The following is a 19,699-nucleotide window of genomic DNA, read 5'->3' as shown; positions in this document are numbered from 1 at the left end:
GAGCGAGTGGACGGCTGATCTCGACCTGGAAGGCGCGAGAAGTAATCAGACCGGGGATCCACTTGCGCTAGAAGCCGGCAGTGGGCTCACTCGCGAGTGCTTTGTCTCCGCCTAGCAGCCACCAGCCTCAACTGCACCTTCCCAGGGCCGGGCCTTTTCTGCAGCTGTTTTCCGCAGCTGGCCGTGCATGAGGCAGTCAGAAGTTAGACTCTAGGGCGTGTCAGTCAGAATGGGAGAAAATAAAGAAATAAATTAAATTCCCAACTCAAAAATCCCGTAAAAACATCACGGTAAAACAAAAGAAAGAAGAAAGGAAATGATAACAAGAAAAGCAGATATTAGTGATGCATAAGACGGAAAGGCCAGCAATTATTAAAGTAGAACTAATATATAAACCCAAATCCTCATTTTTTGGAAAAAATTAAAAAACAATTATACAACCATTGGTTAATGTAATCAAGACAAAAGAGGGAGGGGGAAGGAAGCAAAAATACACAAATGAGAAATGAGCAAGGGACTGGACCTCGGAAGCAGGCCTGGCTATAGAATTTGTGGGGCCCACTGAAAAATGAAAATGCAGGAATCCTTGTTCAAAAAGCAGGAAAAAAGTGCCCCCAAAGGTACAAAAATATAAATTTTTTTCCCTTCTGGGGTCTTCTTGGTGTCTTTTCTTTTCTATTTAATGTCATTCTAATTAAAGGAAATTTACATTATTAGCATGAATTTTACTTTTCATCTTTATATTGGGCAATGCCAGCTTTCAATGCAATACAACAGCAGGTACCCCATCTGTAGAATGACCAAAATTAAAGTTGTGTTTGGTAATTCACATGTGTGTGTGTATTTCGTTTACCAGAACAGTAGAGATGCTGCACAAAACTCTCACTTTTCATTTCACTTCTTGCATTGGCACATTCTACCAACACTCTCCCTCCAGCTTCCTGATGGGTAAATGAGGCCTCAGAGGAAAGGGAACTATGTGTTGCTCTGTCTTGTCTTTTCTTCTTTGTTGTAATTTTCAGCATAAGTAATTCCAGGGGAGTCACTTTAGGGAAGAAGGATGTGACCTGGCTCCTTGATCGTCTGTGTTTCTCACAACACCATTGCCTTCTTTCTGAGTTGGTAGTGAGTTTCTGGTTCACACAGAAAGCATGGCCTTGTGGGGGCTGTCAGCACCCCCATTTATTCAGGTGTAGGTGTAACACACTTGCCTTTTTTGAGACTCACTGCATTCCTGCACACTGTGGGTTCACTGCAATTCTGTGTTCATGGGACATTGTGAATGTTCTATGCAAATGGGACAGCAAAGAATGGCAGACACACATATCGCGTGGACATCCTGTGCTCGTGCACATGCTCCGTTGTCCCATCAGACTTCACTAACAAAACATAAGTTTACAAATAAAATTATTAAGAATTTCAAGATGACGACAGCAAAGCATTAAACCAAGCATGGGTCCTTCTGAGTCCTGGGCTCTGTGTGACTGCACAGGTGGCACTCCCAGGAAACTGGCCCTGCTCAGAAGCACATGCACATGCCCAGCCCTATGCAACTAATATGTCAGTTTACTGATTGACCCCTGCAGCCTAGGAATCAGGATCCGCGGGCCTGGTGCCCCGATTCTGCAGCCTGAGCTGAGCGTGGAGCATGTTGATGGCCTAGTGCAGGGCCGCCCCAGGGGAGAGTCAGCCACCAGAGAGCCAGGTGCGCTGTGGGACTGTGGGCTTTGTGCCACCAGTGCACACTCACAAGAGGGCATCCCCAGAGACTGAAGGTTGTCCAGGGCCACCTCCAGTGCACCCACGTGCGTGAAGAACATGAGCATCGGCTGGGCATGCAGACTTCCCACGACCCGTGCCTGCACTGAAGGCTTTCCATCATTCGGTCCCTTTTGATATGATTTACACTGGAGCTTCATAGTGTAATGTCATCCATATCTTTTCTTCTAAAAACTTCCATTTTCCTTAAAGTCCCTTGTTGCTTTATAGTTTTATTTTCCTTATGTACCTCTCCCTTATTCATTAAGTAGCTGGTAGAGGTGTAAATTGCCTTTTAATTATTTCTTTTCTTCCTCCTCTTTCTACTTTTTTTTTTTTCCTTCTCCCACTTCTCCTTCTTCTTTTAAACCTGGAGCCACATTCCTGGGGCTCTTCCCCGTCTCCTCTTGTGCCAACTTTCCTGCTCTCTCTTGGAACCTTCCTTCCCATCATCCTTGGCGTTCCCTTTGCTTCTCTCTTACGTATCATCCCATTTCCACATCTTTCTTTTGCTTTGTTTCCTTCCTCATTTTATGAATCTCTTCCTCCAGAAACTTCCTAATAAAGGATACAAGGAAGCAAAATTGTTCAACTCTTCATATGGGAAACTGTCTTTATTCTGCTCCCACACTTGATTGATAGCTTGGCTGGAGGTAGAACTCTAGATTAAAAATCATTTTCTCTCAGAATTTTGAAGATATTTCTCCACCATTTTCTAGCTTCCAGGGTTCCTGTGAAGAAATCCATTCTGATGTTGTACGTGACCTATTTTTTTCTTTGTAAGTCTTAGGCTCTTTTCTTTTTCTCCAGTGTTCTCGAATTGAAGTGTGACTGTCCTTGCTGTTGGATTTTTCATTCACCAGAATATAAATCCATTGTATCAGTGTACATTCCACCAACAATGTATGAGAATTCTGGTTGTTCCACATTCTTCCAATATTTGCTGTTGTCAGGCTTTTTGTTTGTTTATTTTTTGCCATTCTGGTTAGTATATAGAGACATTTCATTGCAGTTTTAATTTTAAAATGTAAATAAGTGACAAAATATCAAAATATCATTTGTTTGCCCCCTACCCCGACAAAACAGTAGTAACATCCTTTTTGGTTGAGGAATTTGGAAAGCAGATTTTCATACGTTGTTGCTGAAAGTATAAACTTGTTCAGACATTTTGGAGAGCAATTATCTATCCAATAAATCTTCACTCACTGTCTCTCTACTATGCCAGGGACTGTCCTAGGCAGTGAGTATAATGGGGAATAAGACAGGGTCTTGCCTTCATGGGAAAGACAGATAATAAAAAAGCAAATAAACACAAGATCTTATACATCATTTCTGTGCTAAGAAGAAAATAAATGGGTGCCATGAAGTAAGAACAGGGGTCGGCATAGCTAGACGGCAGGGTCATAGAAGGCTCTTCAAAGAGGTGATACCGAAGCAAGTTGCATAAGTGCCTAAAGGTCAAATGTGCTTACCTCCTGACTGAGAGATCCCCTTCCAGGTATCTGGGTTACAGAAACCCACGCTGCACACACAAACATCTATGTGCAGGGTGTTCTCTACTGCCTCCTCTCTCACCCCACCACAAGTGGTTCCAGCTCACAGGAGCCGGTGTGACCTTTTGAAAACTCAGATCTGCTCATGTCACTTCCCTGCTTAAAACCCTTCGATGACCTGCACTTCAGATAAAATCCAAACCCCTTGCCGTATAGAGCCCCCCGTGATCTGGCCATTCCCTACTTACAGCTTAGCTTTATTTCATCCCATCCTCCCCCTCTCTCCCTATGATCCAGCCCACCCTGCTCTGTTTCCTATTCTTCACATAAGCTAAGCCTTTGTACACACGGTTCCCTTGGTCTGAATGCTCTTGCCTAGATGCTTCATGTGGTCAGCACATTCTTGTCCTTCTGGTCTCTTCTCCTAAGACTGGTCTTCTTGACCACATAGGTGGCTTGTGTTCTGTCAACTTGCCTAAACTGAGAACTATATTTCCCAGCACCATTTTCCCTGTACAGTTCCAGTTAGAGTTGGCCAAGAGAGGAGCTTGGATGAAGTTTGGAAGGCAGAAGTAAAGCAATGGCCGTTACTCTCTGAAGGTCACTGTAGTGAGATGTGGGGATGGACAGAGACATGCAGAGGTGCCCAGCAGAGTCCAGCTTGTCCCTGATCTCCCTACCCTCACCGGCCCTATTTGACTCTGCTTTCCGACTCCTGGCCTTGCTGACCAACAACAGCCTTGACCACACCCACAGAAGGGTGCGAGGGGCGCAATGCAGAGATCCCAATGCCGCATGAGTGCCGGGAAACTGAGGCTCGCAGAAATCCGTCTGTGCAGCCAGGAAAACAGGAAAACGAGAGGAATCCTGAGCACTGTCTGTCTGTTACGCTTCTTTCTCCACAACACACACCAGGCGAGGTGGATGTGATGATTCTCATCAAAGGAAACATCAAAAAGGGCAGTGAGAGAGGGAGCAGGCTAGGACATGAGGTGGGGCTTGGAGATGTCAACACCAGAAACAGTTCACATGGTTTTCTAGGAGTGATGGGAAGACAGTGGAGATTTTTTTTCAAAGAAGCGTTTCATTGGAACGAATGGTGAAATCCGGACTCCAGAGCAGAGATTCATTTTTTAAAAAAATTTTTGCACGGGAAGATTCGCCCTAAGCTCACATCCATTGCCAATCTTCCTCCTCTCCGCACAAGCCCCAGTACACAGTTGTGTACAGTTGTAAATTCTTCTGGTTCTTCCATGTAAGCTGCTGCCACAGCATGGCTACTGACAGACAAGTGGTGTGGTTCTGCATCCGGAATTGAACCCAGGCCATGAAAGTGGAGTGCACCGAACTTTAACCACTAGGCCGTCAGGGCTGGCTCATCACTGGAGATTTTGAGCAGTGGACTGAAGTGATCTCATTTCCATTTTTATACGTTAGCTCTGGAAGCTGTGTAGAAAATAGGTTGCACTTGCGAATGGAAATCAACAAGATGAAGACTAAAGCCAAAAGCCATTGTTACATTTCTCAAATTTGCAAAATAACAGGCTGTCCAATTTTTAAAGCAGTTTGTAATAGGCACCAGTTCTGTGCTCTGCTGAGACTCTTCAGCTAATAGTTGCAAATTATATTTATATGTACATATATATAAGACAAAAGTAAGCAACCATTGAATACTCCTGACTGCAGAAACCTTCTCACCATGCACAGAGGAAGAAAGGAAGCAGGGAGAGGCTGCTCCAGCAGCAGCAGTGTGGCTGTGCGATGCAGCTTGACCCTTCGGCTGCCCACGAGGAGGCGACAACGCGCCTTACTGCACTTCTGGCCTCAGGTCCTCTCAGCCAAGCACTGCACCATCAGTCTGCCTCTTTTGCCAGCTTCCACGAGCTTCATCTGCGTCCCAAGCTGCTGATAGAAAATGGAGGTATGAATTCCTCCCCTTTCATCTGTGGGATGAGCTGGAACAGGTGCAAACATGGACAGGCACAGAGATCGTGGAGAGGCTGCTGCCCCTGTAGCCCCACAGGAACAGGTCCTTCTAAGGCCACCTGTTATCTTCAGGAGACTAAATCAAGTGGACATTAGTTCAGTCCTCATTTTACTTGAATGTTCATCAGTATCTGACCTGTCCCCTCTCTCCTTCATTTTGCTATATGCTAAATTAAAACTCCATTGAATAAAGTAACACTCTCCAAAACACGAGTGAATGGACTAGACCGCGCGCAGTTAAGCTGAACACGACAGTCATGTAACAAGGAACATCACACAGACTGGTATTTCTTATTGTGCAAAACTGTTTACATACCTGTTTTATAGTAAACAAAATGTACAATACTAGGTTTGTAAATCATGTGTTGAAGAAACTAGTAGATTTTTAAAGCAAATATTTTAAAAAATCTGTTCCATATATACTATTTAAAAACTATTTCAGGGGCTGGCCCCGTGGCCGAGTGGTTAAGTTTGCGCGCTCTGCTTCAGCAGCCCAGGATTTCTCTGGTTCGTCCTGGGCACGGACGGGGCACGGCTCATCAAGCCATGCTGAAGCGGCATCCCACACGCACAACTAGAAGGAGCCACAACTAAATTACACAATTATGTACCGGGGGGCTTTGGGAGAAAAATAAAATCTTTAAAAAAAATTATTTCCATTTCTTTTGCATTCTAATGCTGACATCAAAACAGATCAACCCAGAAAATTGACTCAAACTCATAACAGAAAACAAGTTCTCAATTAATGTAGATTAAGTGACTTAAGTAGGGCAAAACTCAAGAAGTTCCAGTTATTGCTAAATTCATACAGGCAACCTTAATGGTCCAGTTTTAAGCATTTGAAGGCATTTTTTAAAGTTTCTCACATTAATGATCAAATTATGTTTTAAAATTCTATCACTGAAGATTGATAATTACCTATCAGGAAAAGAAAATCATTAACGTCAGCAGCATCACTACTACTCGGTTGAACCATATGAAACTGCCAATATTCAGTTATTTTTTTGCCCTGTAAAATGGCAATTTTATGTGGTTCAACTCAAAACATACCATGCTCTCTGCAAGTGTCGCCTGAATATGATCCGGTGTGTTTCCTGTAAGTTTCTAAGTTGGAGAAAGCTACAGAAACTAACAAAATTGCCCCACCTCACACTGAATTAATTAAAGTTGAAAAAATATTGCTTAAAAATAATCATTTAAGCTGATTAGCAGATTTTAACCGTTCAACTGTGTTAACCTGATTCTTATCAATACATCACAACAAGCAACTGCCTAAGTGAGTACAGCTAGACCCTATTTTCTCTTTAGATCTTCTGGAGGAAAATTAAATTTGTTTCTTTCGCCACCTTGTGACTACTTCGTTTTCCAGCTTTGCTAGTTACTGAAAGAATCTGAGTGCTCTTATGAAGACTCTATTTTTCGAGAAGAAAAAGCATTTTGGTCGTTGGCTTACAGAACTTGCTTCTTTTCAGGATGCCAGAGAAAAGGGTGAATTGATAGGAAAATGAGATTTGGTTTTAAAAGTGTATAAACTTAGTGCCTGCTGTGTGCTAAGCCCAGCAGGAAACAGAAGACAGAGGAGAAGGGGACCCAGTGGTTTCTCCTTGGAGTTCAGTGTCCAGAGGAGGGAGATACCAAGACAACTGCCTGATGCAGGACCGTGAGCAAAGGAACAAAGAGAAGAGAAGGTTTTTGGAAGGACTCACTCAGAATTCAGCTAGCAGGCCTCCAGCTTTCTCCTGGAACTCTGGGGTTACCTCTGTCATAGGCTTGTGTTTTCCCTCCTGATGGCAGGACCTTGTCTTCAATTTCCCTGCTATTCTCTGAATCAAGTGTGGGTACTCAGCAAAGACTAGTCAGTTTCCAATAAGGGTGCCCTGGAGCAGTCTCTCTCCCCAGAAAATAGATCAGCTCGGTGTGGCTGGCAGCAGCAAAATGCAAGAACTATTCCTCAGACTAGAAAGGGCCAACAACATGAAGCTGTGTTTCAGGCACAGAATAATGTGGAAAACTGCTGAAATGTTTGGAAACAAAACATACTTTTCTTTGAGCAAAACAGGTCTCTGTAGTGCAGCTGGGCTCTTCCATCCCTCGGGAAAACACACCAGAGAAGCAGGAATTTGTGGTCAGAGGTGAAATTGGCGAAGCCCTGTGGAGATCATTCAGTGTTTCCAAGTGGGGGCGCTATTGATGTGTTGGATGAAACAGTTCTACCTTGTCGGGGACTGGCCAGGGCACTGCAGAAAGATTACCATCCCTGGATGCTGGACACCAAACGTCAATACTCTCCAGTCCCTGTAAAAACCAAGAATTCTGCACCCCCTCCCCCACCTCCAAAACCTCCCCAGGACTAGTGCTGCCATAGTTAAGAACCACTGAATCTTCTCATTTCCATCAATGGGTAAATTGAGGCCCAGAGAAGGGAAGGAACTTGCCTGAGTCAGACAAGAAATACATAAAACCATCGGAGAGGATTTATTGAAAACCTACTATACAGAGCTCAGGCATTCTAGTAGAACCTGGCTGGGCCAGGGGCTGGGGGGCGGGGAATAAGAAATACAGGACATGGTCATTATCTTCACAAGAGGAGAGGAAGAGAGTGGAAGATCTAATATTTATTGGGAAGCTATTGTATTCTAGCACTTTCTAAAACTTTTGCATTATCTTTGCAACAACTCTTTGGGGAAACCGAGGCTCACAGAGTTTAAGTGTGGCGTCAGAATTCAAAGCCAGGTTTCCCTGACTCCAAAGTTACTGTTACTTTTCCAAAGTACGTGCAACCATAGAAACTAGCATTTTAAAAAATTATCCTAAATTTGAGAAAAGCTATAAAGATGACCACGTGTCCTTTCAAAGTCACACAAGAGCCCTATCTGATAAGCCCTCGTAGGGTCATCTGGTTCTCCTGGCAAATGTGACAATGTTTAACTTCATATTTACTGTTGTTTAGAGACCAGATTCTTAAGTTAGGGATTAATTAATAAAAAACGGAGAAGGTGCAAATTATTCTTGTCTGGTAAGTGTATAAATGATCTCTGTCCAATTGAGAAGGTAACCACAAAGGTTGTGATTTATTACCCTGCAGGACATTGACCACTTTGTGTCTAACTTATCAAATTTATTACGGTATTTTTTTCTTTCACTGAGAATATATGCATCAGCTTTTCATATTCTCCTTGGAAGCAGCTGTCATTGAACCAGCTGGCTCCTTCAATAATAAGTTAGTTAAATGTTTGACACATGCTCACTACATAGTCGTGTGAGAGCTATGTGTCTTTAACTCATTGAGAATTGTATTTTGACGTTAGCATGACCCAGTACGTGGCTGCCTGCTGCGTGGTGACAGTAAAGCTCTAGGGGCTGTGGGGACACACAAAGGATGAGAGGGTGAGCTCTGGGAGAATCAAAGGACAGAGATTCTTGGGCTGGGCCTTGGAGGAAAGGTAACATTTGAACAGGCAGAGAAGGGAGGGCTTTCCAGCAGGGACTGCAGCATGAAGGGAAGAAATTAGGGTTTTTGTAGAGGCTACAATTAAAGGAGAGGCACCTAGTTTGGTCTTTTTCCTTGTGCCATCCTATTGACCTTGTGGGATGCAGAATGTGAAGATGAAATGGAAACAGGCCACTGTAGAATCCCAGTGAGGACAGGGGTCAGAGCTATTTTGATCAACGATGTGCACTCAGTGCTTGGATAGTGAGCCAGTGATGACTATTTGTGGAATGAATAAAGGAGTATGATTAACTTCCATTAATTGACCACTTACTATCTCCCAGGCACTGTGCCAAGCTCTATAACAAAGTAATTTCATCAAATCCCCACATTGATGGTATGAAGCAGATTTTATTAGTTTTCAAATTAGGCCCAGCCTATGGCAAAATTGTAACATGGATGATTTTTATCTTTGGGGCTCCTTAAGCCTTTCCCTCAGGGTCAAGGATCCAAGACTTATGATTATTCTTCCCACTGTCTAGAACTCTCTTCCCCCTTCCCAAGCTGGGTGGTGTCACCATCACTGGAATAAATTGGTCCTAAATGATGTCCTACTGAGAGAGTCCTAGATGGCCTTCTGGGTAAACCGGGGCCACATGGAAGTACTTGCTGAATTTTAGTGAGTGGATCTGGAGACAGCAATCACGGAGATTCTTGGTTTTCTTACCTACAGGGAACTCTCATGTTGTGGTAGAAATTTCCAACTAGAAAAGAGGTAAAGGTTGCTTCCATCACTGCCCCTATCCCATGTGGGAAGAGAACTCTGGACCTCTTTTGAGGAGACCACCTATTTCTGGATATTAGGATGGTGTGCCAACACAGAGACGTATTGCTCAGATTCCGCCTCCAGGAAAGGACTCATGGCCAGCTGTGAGGAATGTGTTTAGCTGGCAGCCTCTGCTGTTAATTCCTTCAGATTTGCCTCAAATCTTGAGCTGAGGTACAGATCTTCTAGGGGTGGCCGCAGCCAACAACTGAGCGAGACTGCGGTGAAAGGGCCCATCCATTTCTGTCTAACACGGGGCTCCGCCCACGCTCCAGACCTCCCCGCTGGGCTGAGGGAGACTTTGTCAGATCTACCTCGTGGTCTGGCGACTCCTCTTTCCTAATCCTGCTTCCTGCCTTTTTCCTTTCTCAAGTGCTACTCCCCAGTGAACTTTTTTCGCTCCTCTAAATCTGTCTTGGCATCTGCTCTCCGAGGGCCACAGCTGACACAGATAGGATGTGTCCTTCCAAGGAACCTGGGGAGTCGATATTTTAGAACTGGATTTGGGCCCAGTACCAGCAATATGCACACTCATCCTGGATGCTGGGGACCAAGGTGTACTTCCACTCTGGCACATGAACCAAACAAACTTGTATTTCTTGATCTTCTTGGCACTGACTATGCCTTGATATTCTATAACACAGTTTGAATGTTCCCACTGGCTCGCTCAGTGTGTGATTTTTCCAATTAATCAAGTGTGACAAGACAAAGTCACTAAGTCCATTTCCAGGCAGGCAGTTAGTTTCAATCAAGTTGCCTGGTTTAAAGAGACTGTGATCTGGTCATATGTGAACTCCATAAGTCCCTTCCCATACCCTGTCATGATTTAGGCCAGGCCTTTCTCAGCTACCTGGCAGACTGTCACTCGTCTCTTGGGTCACTTATAAAATGCCCTATATTTGGTATTGGGTGAGGAAGTGTTAATGTGGTTGTTGACCAGGTACTTAACTTGAAGTCATGAGGGAAAGGGCATAGTTTTGATTTTGGTATGGAAGCATCTCCTACTTCCTTATTAAGAGCTACACTCCCCAGGTCATCCATCCATCCACTCCTCCCTCAGATTTGTTGACTCAGACAGTTGTTACTTGTCCTTTGTCTATCAGATTCTTGCAGCTACACCCATAGGGCCACATTTTGGGGAAATCTACATGCAGCTTCGTCAGTAGCAACTACCAGGCAGACAACTCTGAGGGGTCAAAGCACTACTTGTCCCTGTTCCATCTGTCCTTCGTGTCAGAAACATCAAGCCTCAACCTACATAGTGAAGTCGATAAGAGTAGGGGCTCTGGGATCAAAGAGTCTTGGGTGCAAATATGGGTTCTCCCACTTAGTGGCTGGGTGATCTTGGGAAAATTCTAAACTTCCCTGAGCCTTAGTTCATCCTAAACAGGATAATGGATTAAAAGAAATAATATTTGTAAAGCACTTGTTTAATACCCACTGAGTTCGGACTCTATTTCTGAGATCAAAATATTATTTTTCTTTGGATGCTTGTACTTGTTTCCTGGACTGATGACATTTGTACTATTGCAAAATGCATCTCCCTTATAACTGTTTGCCTTGGTAAGTGGATTCTGGCACAATCTCTTACTTGAACAAACATGGCTTTCAATAAGACCTTCTTTCTTTGATTGTCAGATTGTTTCTAAGTTTGTTGAAGGCTTAAGGGCCTTATATGTAAAAGTAGCTGATGCAACTTGACTGTATTCTAGCAGTTTGGATTCAGGTGTCAATGCTACATTGAAATGTGGGAAGATGATTGAATATTAGGTCTGTATTGTAGAAAGATTGGTAGATATTTGTGGCCTGGACAGCTCAGTTCTGGAAAGACTGGCTACTCTTAACAAGAATCAGGACCATACTCAGTTGGTTCCACAAAAGAGAAGGTCCAAAGGCTGGTTCTTCAGGGTGGCACCGGAGTACGGGATGTGCACTCGTTCCAAATGCGCCTGTTGTTCTGACAGACTGGCTCATCAGAAGTGCTGTTTGTCCCCTTACAGAAAGGAGGGAGTCCATTCTCTTGGGGCCCATAGGCTGGAAGAACAACCCAACTCTCACCCTTTCTCCACAAAACCTTTACTTCCCAGAAGACCCTCTTTCTTTCCCTCTCCACTGGACCAGAGACTATTACAACTCGTGTTCTGTAGGGGAAGCTCTGCTCGTCTGGAGGGAAAAAATCCTGGCTCCGCCCCTGGAATTGGGTGTTCAGGCTATAACGGAATCAAATCACGTTTCATTTTTTCTCCTCTTATTCCTCTTCTTCATTATTATTGGCTTCTCTGTTTTCCTATATAATTTTTTTTTTACTTTCTACCTTATAATTAGATTGTTTTCAAATCATCCTCGCACTAGCTAGGAGTTTCTTGAAGGACACAGCCCCTGTCTTTCTTATTTATTCAGCCCTCATAGTGCCTGGTAAAGGCCTAGTATAGAGTAGGCATTTAATAATGGTAGCTGAATTCGGTTGAATCATTTTTCAATCCTTCAGTAGCATCATCGCCTAAAGCAACATAATACACCACAGGAAAAATTGCTCTACAGTCAAATGCTGTACTTGGATATCTTGCATTATACAATAGACATTTTCCCCATCGATGGGTGGCCAAGTGAACATTCGTACATTGAATCCTTATTCCACGTGCTTACACCGTCATCTGGGACATAAGATCAGTGGTTACTTTTTGTTTTGTTTTATTTTTGTGTCATCTTTCCACTCTCTCTACCTCTTCCCATCCTCCCCAATATAAAGGTGGATAATTCATTCGCCTGTGATATTTATCAATCATCTACAAGTTGTCAGAGTGTTTTCAGATCATTAATCCACAGCTCCTACCACAAACGTTTAATGCAGTACAAGAGTCTTATTCGTGGGAATTTGTTGTAAAGCTAAGCATCACTCCTGATTGATTTAGTGTTCTTTCAGCTTTTATTTTTGCCTGGGTTTTCTTTCATCAAGTCCTTGGCTGGACTGCATCACACGTCTTGGGGTATTTTTGCAGCCTTGACCTTACTGTCTCAGTGTTTACAGGCTGTCCTGGCGATGTTCATGCTGACCACCAAAAATGTGGAAGATTTGAAATGGAAGTGAATAATCAGAGTGGGGAATGGTCAACTCAGATATTAGTAGATAAGATCATCCAAAACATAGGAATCTGATCATAGACTTCGGTTCCATGTCTTTCTTACTCCTGTGACCCAATAATATATACTAGGAGGTCACTACCCAAGAGTAATATTTCTATTTACAATGGGATTTTCTATAAGGTTCGTTCTATTAACAAGAATCCCTAGTGCTTTTAAAGAGAGGCTTTAGTGTATGATCCTTCCAAAGGCGATCCTACATATCAGGTGCTATAGTAGGTACAGGGGTGAACAAGAAAGACATCTCCACCAGAAGCAGAGAGTTACAATATTGTGCTATGATCTAAGAGTGCAGAGTTAGCCGTGGTGGTAGGATGGGCTAGAGATGGTGTGTGCAGTAGTGGTGGCTGACTCTCTCAGCATCATAGCCAGGAAGAGTAGGGTTCATTTTGAAAACCCGGTTTCTCATAGGCTGCCATCTATTCTCAGAAAGAATCAAATAGAGGGAATAAAGTGACAGTCTTTCCCACCATTTATCAAGCTCAGTTTCTCCTTCTCAGGGGCAGGAAATCTTACAGCCAGCCCATGATGGCTAAAGTTATATAGGCCTCAAAATACCAGGGATTAGATGCTACTTGAGAATGAACCAGCAATGATCACCCAGGGGCTGGGATGACTTTTTAGAGTAGGCCACAGATATAATGCCACAGTTCCTATGTTCTGCCCAGCTCCTCCCGTGACACTACCTTCTTCTGCTGTGGGGAGTGCAGGAGGGGGCATTAGCACAAGGCAGAAATAAGCCATAGCTTTAAACATAGGAGCATAGGAGCCTAATTAATAGGATTCCTCTCACCTGGGAATCCTCTTCCCACAAGCTCTCCATATCTCCATACCCTCCCTGACATTCATGACCTTCCCCACTCTCCACCTTCTCCAGACATAATTCTCTGATCCCACCAGCCCAGTGTGTGCCAGACACCATGCTGAGGGTTCTACGCAACATCCCATTGAATCCCTACAGCAATCTATAGGCGGATCTTCCCCCATTAAGAGGAAGTGAAGACTCAGAGTTGCTAATCGGTCCTCATGGCTTCAAAATGGCGGAGATGGGAATGAAGCCCAGGTCTACATGACTCCAAAGCCTGTGTTCTTAAGTACTTTCTACATGACGCCACCTCCCTAGCATGAGCCCCTTTCTGACCTACAGTGGTCTGGTCTTGGTCCCACTCAGTTGGGTTATTTCATACGCTTGTAGAATTAAGTTTTTATTGAGTATATGAAACATTTCTCTGCCTTCATTGAAAGTTGCTTGAAGGAAGGGATGACATCTTGTACTTCTCCATTCCTCTTATGGGGCCTATGGTATAGGCGAGGTGCCCATAGTGATTGAACAGTTGTTCATTCATTGTGGGGGAAGTAAAGGCTGCAGGGATTGAGTTCTGAGAATACGAAAAAGGAGTTAAAATGTACTGGATATCAGGCATCACACTTTAAAGACAACATTTTAGTCAACATCATTCAGTCAATTCTATTTTAATGCTTTGTGATAGGTACTATTATCTTTGGTAGAGACAGTTTCTTTGTTTCTGAGGCTAGTAAAAGTGGAGTAACTCACCTAATTCTGTACATGATGTGAGCCTTGGCAGATAGATTCCCCAACACATTCCATTTCCCTGTTATACTCCATTCTTGCCACACATCATTGGCTTTCTGATTCCAAGCTAGGTCCACAGTTAAATCTGCTTCCAAAAGGCAGCCCTTTACAGCATCCACTATTTTTATTGAGTATGTGTTTTCAGAAATTGAAACTCACTAAGTAGATCTAAAAGATATGGGACTGCCAAGTTTCAAAAGGGCAGGAACAATCCTTGGCCTCACACCAGGGAATGACGGACCACTTCATGGAGTGGGAGGAGGAAGATGGTGCCCCGGGGACAAATATCTGGACCCAGAATGGATATAAAGAGAGAGGAGCTGGGGAGTGGAGTCACCATCCAGGCAAGTTACTCCCGGTGACTATAGAGGAGTCAGTGCTGTCCCCGGCCAGGATGAAGCTGCTGTTGCTGTGTCTGGGGCTGATTCTTGTCTGTGCCCAACAGGAAGAGAACAGTGATGTTGCGATAAGAAACTTCGATATTTCAAAGGTAGAGTTGGTAGAGCAGAGTGACTTCTGACTGTGGGGGGCGGTTCGGAGGATTCTGAAGCAAGGTGGCCCTGCCAGAGGCAGGAGTTGGTCGACATATTAGACAAAAGGAGTGGCTGCAGACCTTGAACTAAGAGCAATTGTACCATGTTAAAGAATGACAACACTTGGGGACCTCCATTCTCCCTGGAGGGTCAGTGGAAAGAGCCCTAGATGTGGTGTCAACTGACCTTAGTTCTAATTCCATCTTTACATCACCATTATAAGACCTGGCCCACAGCACTGAGTTCAAGAAGACAAGTGTTCATGTGGTATCCATTCCCTTGATTGAATCATTTTATTTATTTATTGCAGATTTCAGGAGAGTGGTATTCCATTTTCTTAGCTTCAGATGTTAAGGAAAAGATAGAAGAAAACGGTAGCATGAGGGTATTTGTGGACCTATCTGTGCCTTGGACAACTCTTCTCTGTATGCTGAATATCAGACAAAGTAAGTGTGGCCTTTTTAACTTGGGAAAGGAAAAACAGAAGCCTCAGTATGGTCTTGGACCTCTACACACACACACACGTACACCTACCTTCTGGGCCTGTATCCAAGATGAGAGCCCCTCATCTGGCACTGATCTAGGGCTTGATGAACCTGGGGCTTTTCTAGATTCAGAGATAAGGGTTGCTGGAAAGAATAAATTTAAATGAAAGTGGAGGAGGTAAGGGATAGAGGGGTTTCAGAATCATCAATAGTGTGGCCAAATAGCACAGATTAAGAGCATAGGATGTGTAATCAACAGCCTATCTAGCTCTTGAATCTCTCTTACTAGTTGTGTGACCAAGAAAACTCATCTCTTTCCACTCCCAATTTTCCCTTGGGTAAAAGAGGATGACAATGATTCTCTCTCATGGCTTTTTATGAGGACCAAGTGAGGTAATGTTTATTTATCTGAGAGGCTGGCACATGGTGAGCACTCAGCCAGTTATCAAGACAAGTAGCTGTAATAACAGTAATAGTGGGGAATGTAATGGTAGAGTAACAGGGATAGGAGTAGTTGACTCATTCTCAAAGTATCAAATAAAGTGAAATAATGGAAATAGAAGCTCTTTGAAAATTGCACAGCAAAATGTTAAACAGTTAAGTGGAATAAGAAACTCAAGTTATGGGTAGAGTGTGAGGGACCCGCCACATCAGTGTCTCCTGGGCATCAGTTCACTGTGTTTTGCAGGGTAAATGGAGGAGTGTACTGAATTTTCTGTGGTTGCTGACAAAACAGAAGAGGATGGTGTATATAGTGTTAAGTGTAAGTATACAAAAGAAGTCTTCCCAAATTCTACTTTCAGCTGCAACTAAACTCCAATATCTTCAAGATCTTGCTCAATTATTGATCAGTGCTTATTTAGGGAAGGTTGTTGCAGGTCCTCTAATAGCTAGTATCCTGAATTTGGGAGATCCTTGTGCATAAAAGCAGATGCCTCGCACATAATACCATCAGATAAAGAAGGTAATTTGGTCATATGTACCTCTTGCAACAAAAGAAAATTGGCAAAAAAAAAAAAAAAGAGAATAAATTGGCAGAACAGTTTCTCATTCTCTGCCCACTTTCTAATGACACCTGGTGACCATTGCCACAGCACACTGCTCAGGATGTCGCACTCGGTATATAATGCCAAAGGGGCTTACAGAGAGGACAGAGACACACAGTTGGCAGAGATGGCCAAGAGAGGCAGGGAACATGATGGAGGATGAGTTACCACTGCACCTGAATTTTCCTACCATAGTATCTCTACTTGCCAGCATCCCTTAGATGTCACCTGATGAAGCCCAGGAGATGCAAATGAAAGACATTAGCTATCACTTGCTATCTCTTCCAGGATATGCACGTGAATTTGGTTAGTGGGAGAGAATAAGTAAAGGGTTTTACTTGCTTCCTATGGACCAAAGAAGGTCTGAGCTGTGTTCTTTTTCTCCACAGATGATGGATACAATGTACTTCGCATAAGTGAATTTGGCAATAATGAACATATGATTCTTTATTCTTGTGAATTTTGACAAGGACAGACCATTCCAACTGTTGGAGTTCTATGGTAGAGTATTTTCATGCTAGCATTCATCCTAGGGTGGGGAAAAACGGGGAGGAAGGAAGGCTGGAGACAAAGTGGTCCTCCCAATCTTATCCTGGAATGTCTCTCCTCCTCTGAGGACAGATACTCACCTTTGGTAACCCCTCAGGCTCAGTGTATGGAAGATGACGAAATCTCTCATCATGCCGGAAGGATATTCTAAAGATGTCAAATTCAAGACAGGTTACATCCCATCCCCAAGACTCTGCCTAAGCACCCAATCAGTGCCATCCATCCTCCCATCCATCTGGAGCCCCACGCCCCAGATGAGCCTCAGTGACAAATATACAGGACACAGTAGTTACCGTCACTCTTCCTACAGCCCGAGAACCAGATGTGAGTCCAGAAATCAAGGAAGAGTTTGTGAAAATTGTCCAAAAACAAGGAATTGTTAAGGAAAACATAATTGACCTGACTCAAACCGGTAAGTTCAGCTATCTCTGGTTTTCTCTGAAATTCCCATGTTACTGAAGGGAGAAATCCCAGAGAAGGTGATACCTCCAATCAATCCCCTTTGTCCTAATCTTGAGAATCATTTGGTTCTCTCTGGGAAATAAACTGCAATTGGTTTGAATGTGCTCTGCTCTACCTCTACAGATCGCTGTTTCCAGCTCCGAGGGAACGGAGTGGGCCAGGCTTAGAGGTGGGTGATCTCTGGTGGTGAGGGGGTGGCCCAGGGATCAGTGTCCTCCAAAAGCATTAGGGGTTTTATGTCTTAAAGATTACAATAAAAATAACTTGGTAAGGCAGCTTGTGGAGAGAGCTTGAAATTTGCAGTTTAATACCCGGGTTCAGGACCCACTCCTACCATGAGCTTCTGAGCAAATGAATCAGCAATTAAAAGGGAAACAATGATGTCTACATAGTGATTTCCTGTGTGGATAATATTGCTGGTGAAAAGGGCTCAGTGACTGATAATGTGCTCAAAATCATTAAGCCTTAAAGTTTTAAATGAGAAAAGAGTAATAGGGTGTGAGTATGACACAAATACATTCTGTGTTTGTGGTCCGTCTTCCAAGCCCAGAAGGCCATCTCACCCTCCAATTTATGGTAAAAATGGCTTCCTTTGATCTCTGTACAGCCTTAACTTCTAATCTGAGAATAAAGCTGTCTCACCTTCCAGTTGTCTTCTGATCTGGAAAATGGACTCTGAGTTTCCTCATCTGTTTCCTGCCTCAGATTTACTGTGGGGCTTCATTCAGACAATGTATGTGGAAGTCTTAGCCACTATAGCTTGCACAAAGTCAGCACTTCATCAAAGGTAGCTATGGCTTTAGACATTATTTTTCAATTTATCAAAAATTCTTCAAAACTTCTAATGGTGAAGGTGGCAGAAATGAGCCCAGGTTCCTTCATCGCTTCCATTCTGGGTTTCATAGCCTTAGTTGAGGGAAGGTTAAGATGGAAGCAGCAATAGAAGAAAAACGTCACTTACTCAGTGTCCTCCCTCCCACTGTTCTGGCAAATAACGTAGATTACAATGCAGGTTGATATCTGTGTCTTCACCATTTTTCTCTCTAATAGAAGTTCTCTTTGTTCTATCATCTCATAAGTGCTTAATAAATTTCTGTGTTTTCTTTCTCATTGGCTTATGTAGCTGAGTGAGAGTGAATACTTCCTCACCTGGGCTCCAGAATCTTCGCTCCGTGATCCCCATGACATCTTGTGACAAGTTCTGTCACCTGATTTCCATCACTATCGCATGTGAAGGCATTATCTCTGCATCTTCTGGAACTTCCCTAATTGTCTAGGAAGACTCCTCAACACACCAAGAATCAAAGGTTTTTCCCAAATTCCCACTCTCTCTGCCATGCCCAGAACTTGACCATGCTGAGACCTCCCTCCACCTGATCAATAAATGATTAGCCTTGCAGTCATGTGACTTGTCTTTGTGTGTGTGAGAGATGTGGGGCCGACAGCAAGCAAATGAGGGGGCTTCCTTGGCCCTGTACCCATAACCCTCCTCTAGCTTCTCAGAATCTTCCCTGAGTTTCAGGATTCTCCCTCCTTCTCTGCAGTAATTCTCTGTCCCTGTGAGGGCTGCTTGCCCTTTGATTTGCCTATTTCTTAGTGAGCTGCTGAAACAAACTATAAGACTTGTCCTATAATTTGGCCCATCCTACAATTCTCTTTTTCTATGAGTTACTGAGAGACAGATCCCGCTGAGGCTGATACCACCTGGACGTGTTTCAGAGCGTGCCTCCACATCCCAGCTTCTCTGTGTCATCCATCCTATGAGATGGCCAGTGTCCTTTTGTACTCTTGGGAAACCTCCTTCAACCACTGCTGTTACCTACTGTGAACATATTCAGTGAGATTCCCTGACACGTGAGCAATACCTATCCTCAGCAATCTGTACTTGGTACAGTCAGGAGGCATCAAGCAGGCTAAATGTTATTAACTTCTTCCTTATGGAGCTTGCAGTCTTTGGAGAAAAGGAAAATAAAAGATCTTCCTCTACTTATCATCTTTTCCTGACAGTGTAAAATTTACACATGGGTGTTGGGGCAGAGCAAGACATGGGCGGGGGTTGTCCTGCAAAAAGAATGACTCAGTCATCATGGACATAAGGTTATGGAGAGAAGGCTTTCTAGGCATCTGATGCTCCCCACATCTTACCCCACCTCCAGATCAGAAGATAAGTTAGGTTCAGGCTTACGACTCCTGACTGAAGCAATGGGTCTGGTTTGCTGAAATGTGACAAAAGGCTATGCAGAAAATCAATCCGTCATATTAGAATCTTTCATTTATAAATGTTGGCATTTAGGGGTCAGAACAGCTGATATCCAGAGGGCACAGCCCAGCATTTCCTTGAGATAGCTGAGAACATTAACTAACTGTAGCAATCAATGCAAGCAGGGCCACATTGA

General features: G+C 43.6%; 1 protein-coding gene across 1 annotated transcript in view; it reads left to right on the top strand.

Annotated features, from left to right (window-relative positions):
* LOC103565843 (major allergen Equ c 1) overlaps positions 1-18,706 on the top strand; it is a 195,798-nt gene extending 177,092 nt beyond the window's left edge. Inside the window, exon 7 of the mRNA XM_008542006.2 lies at positions 18,427-18,706. The gene's annotated coding sequence lies outside the window, so the exon portion shown is untranslated. The remainder of the gene's footprint in view (positions 1-18,426) is intronic.
* Positions 18,707-19,699: the final 993 nt, after the last annotated feature.

Source organism: Equus przewalskii, chromosome 26, assembly GCF_037783145.1.
Source record: "Equus przewalskii isolate Varuska chromosome 26, EquPr2, whole genome shotgun sequence".
NCBI classification, from domain to species: Eukaryota; Metazoa; Chordata; class Mammalia; order Perissodactyla; family Equidae; genus Equus; species Equus przewalskii.
The sequence above is the reverse complement of the archived record's forward strand: the minus strand, read 5'-3'. Positions and strand labels throughout refer to the sequence as shown.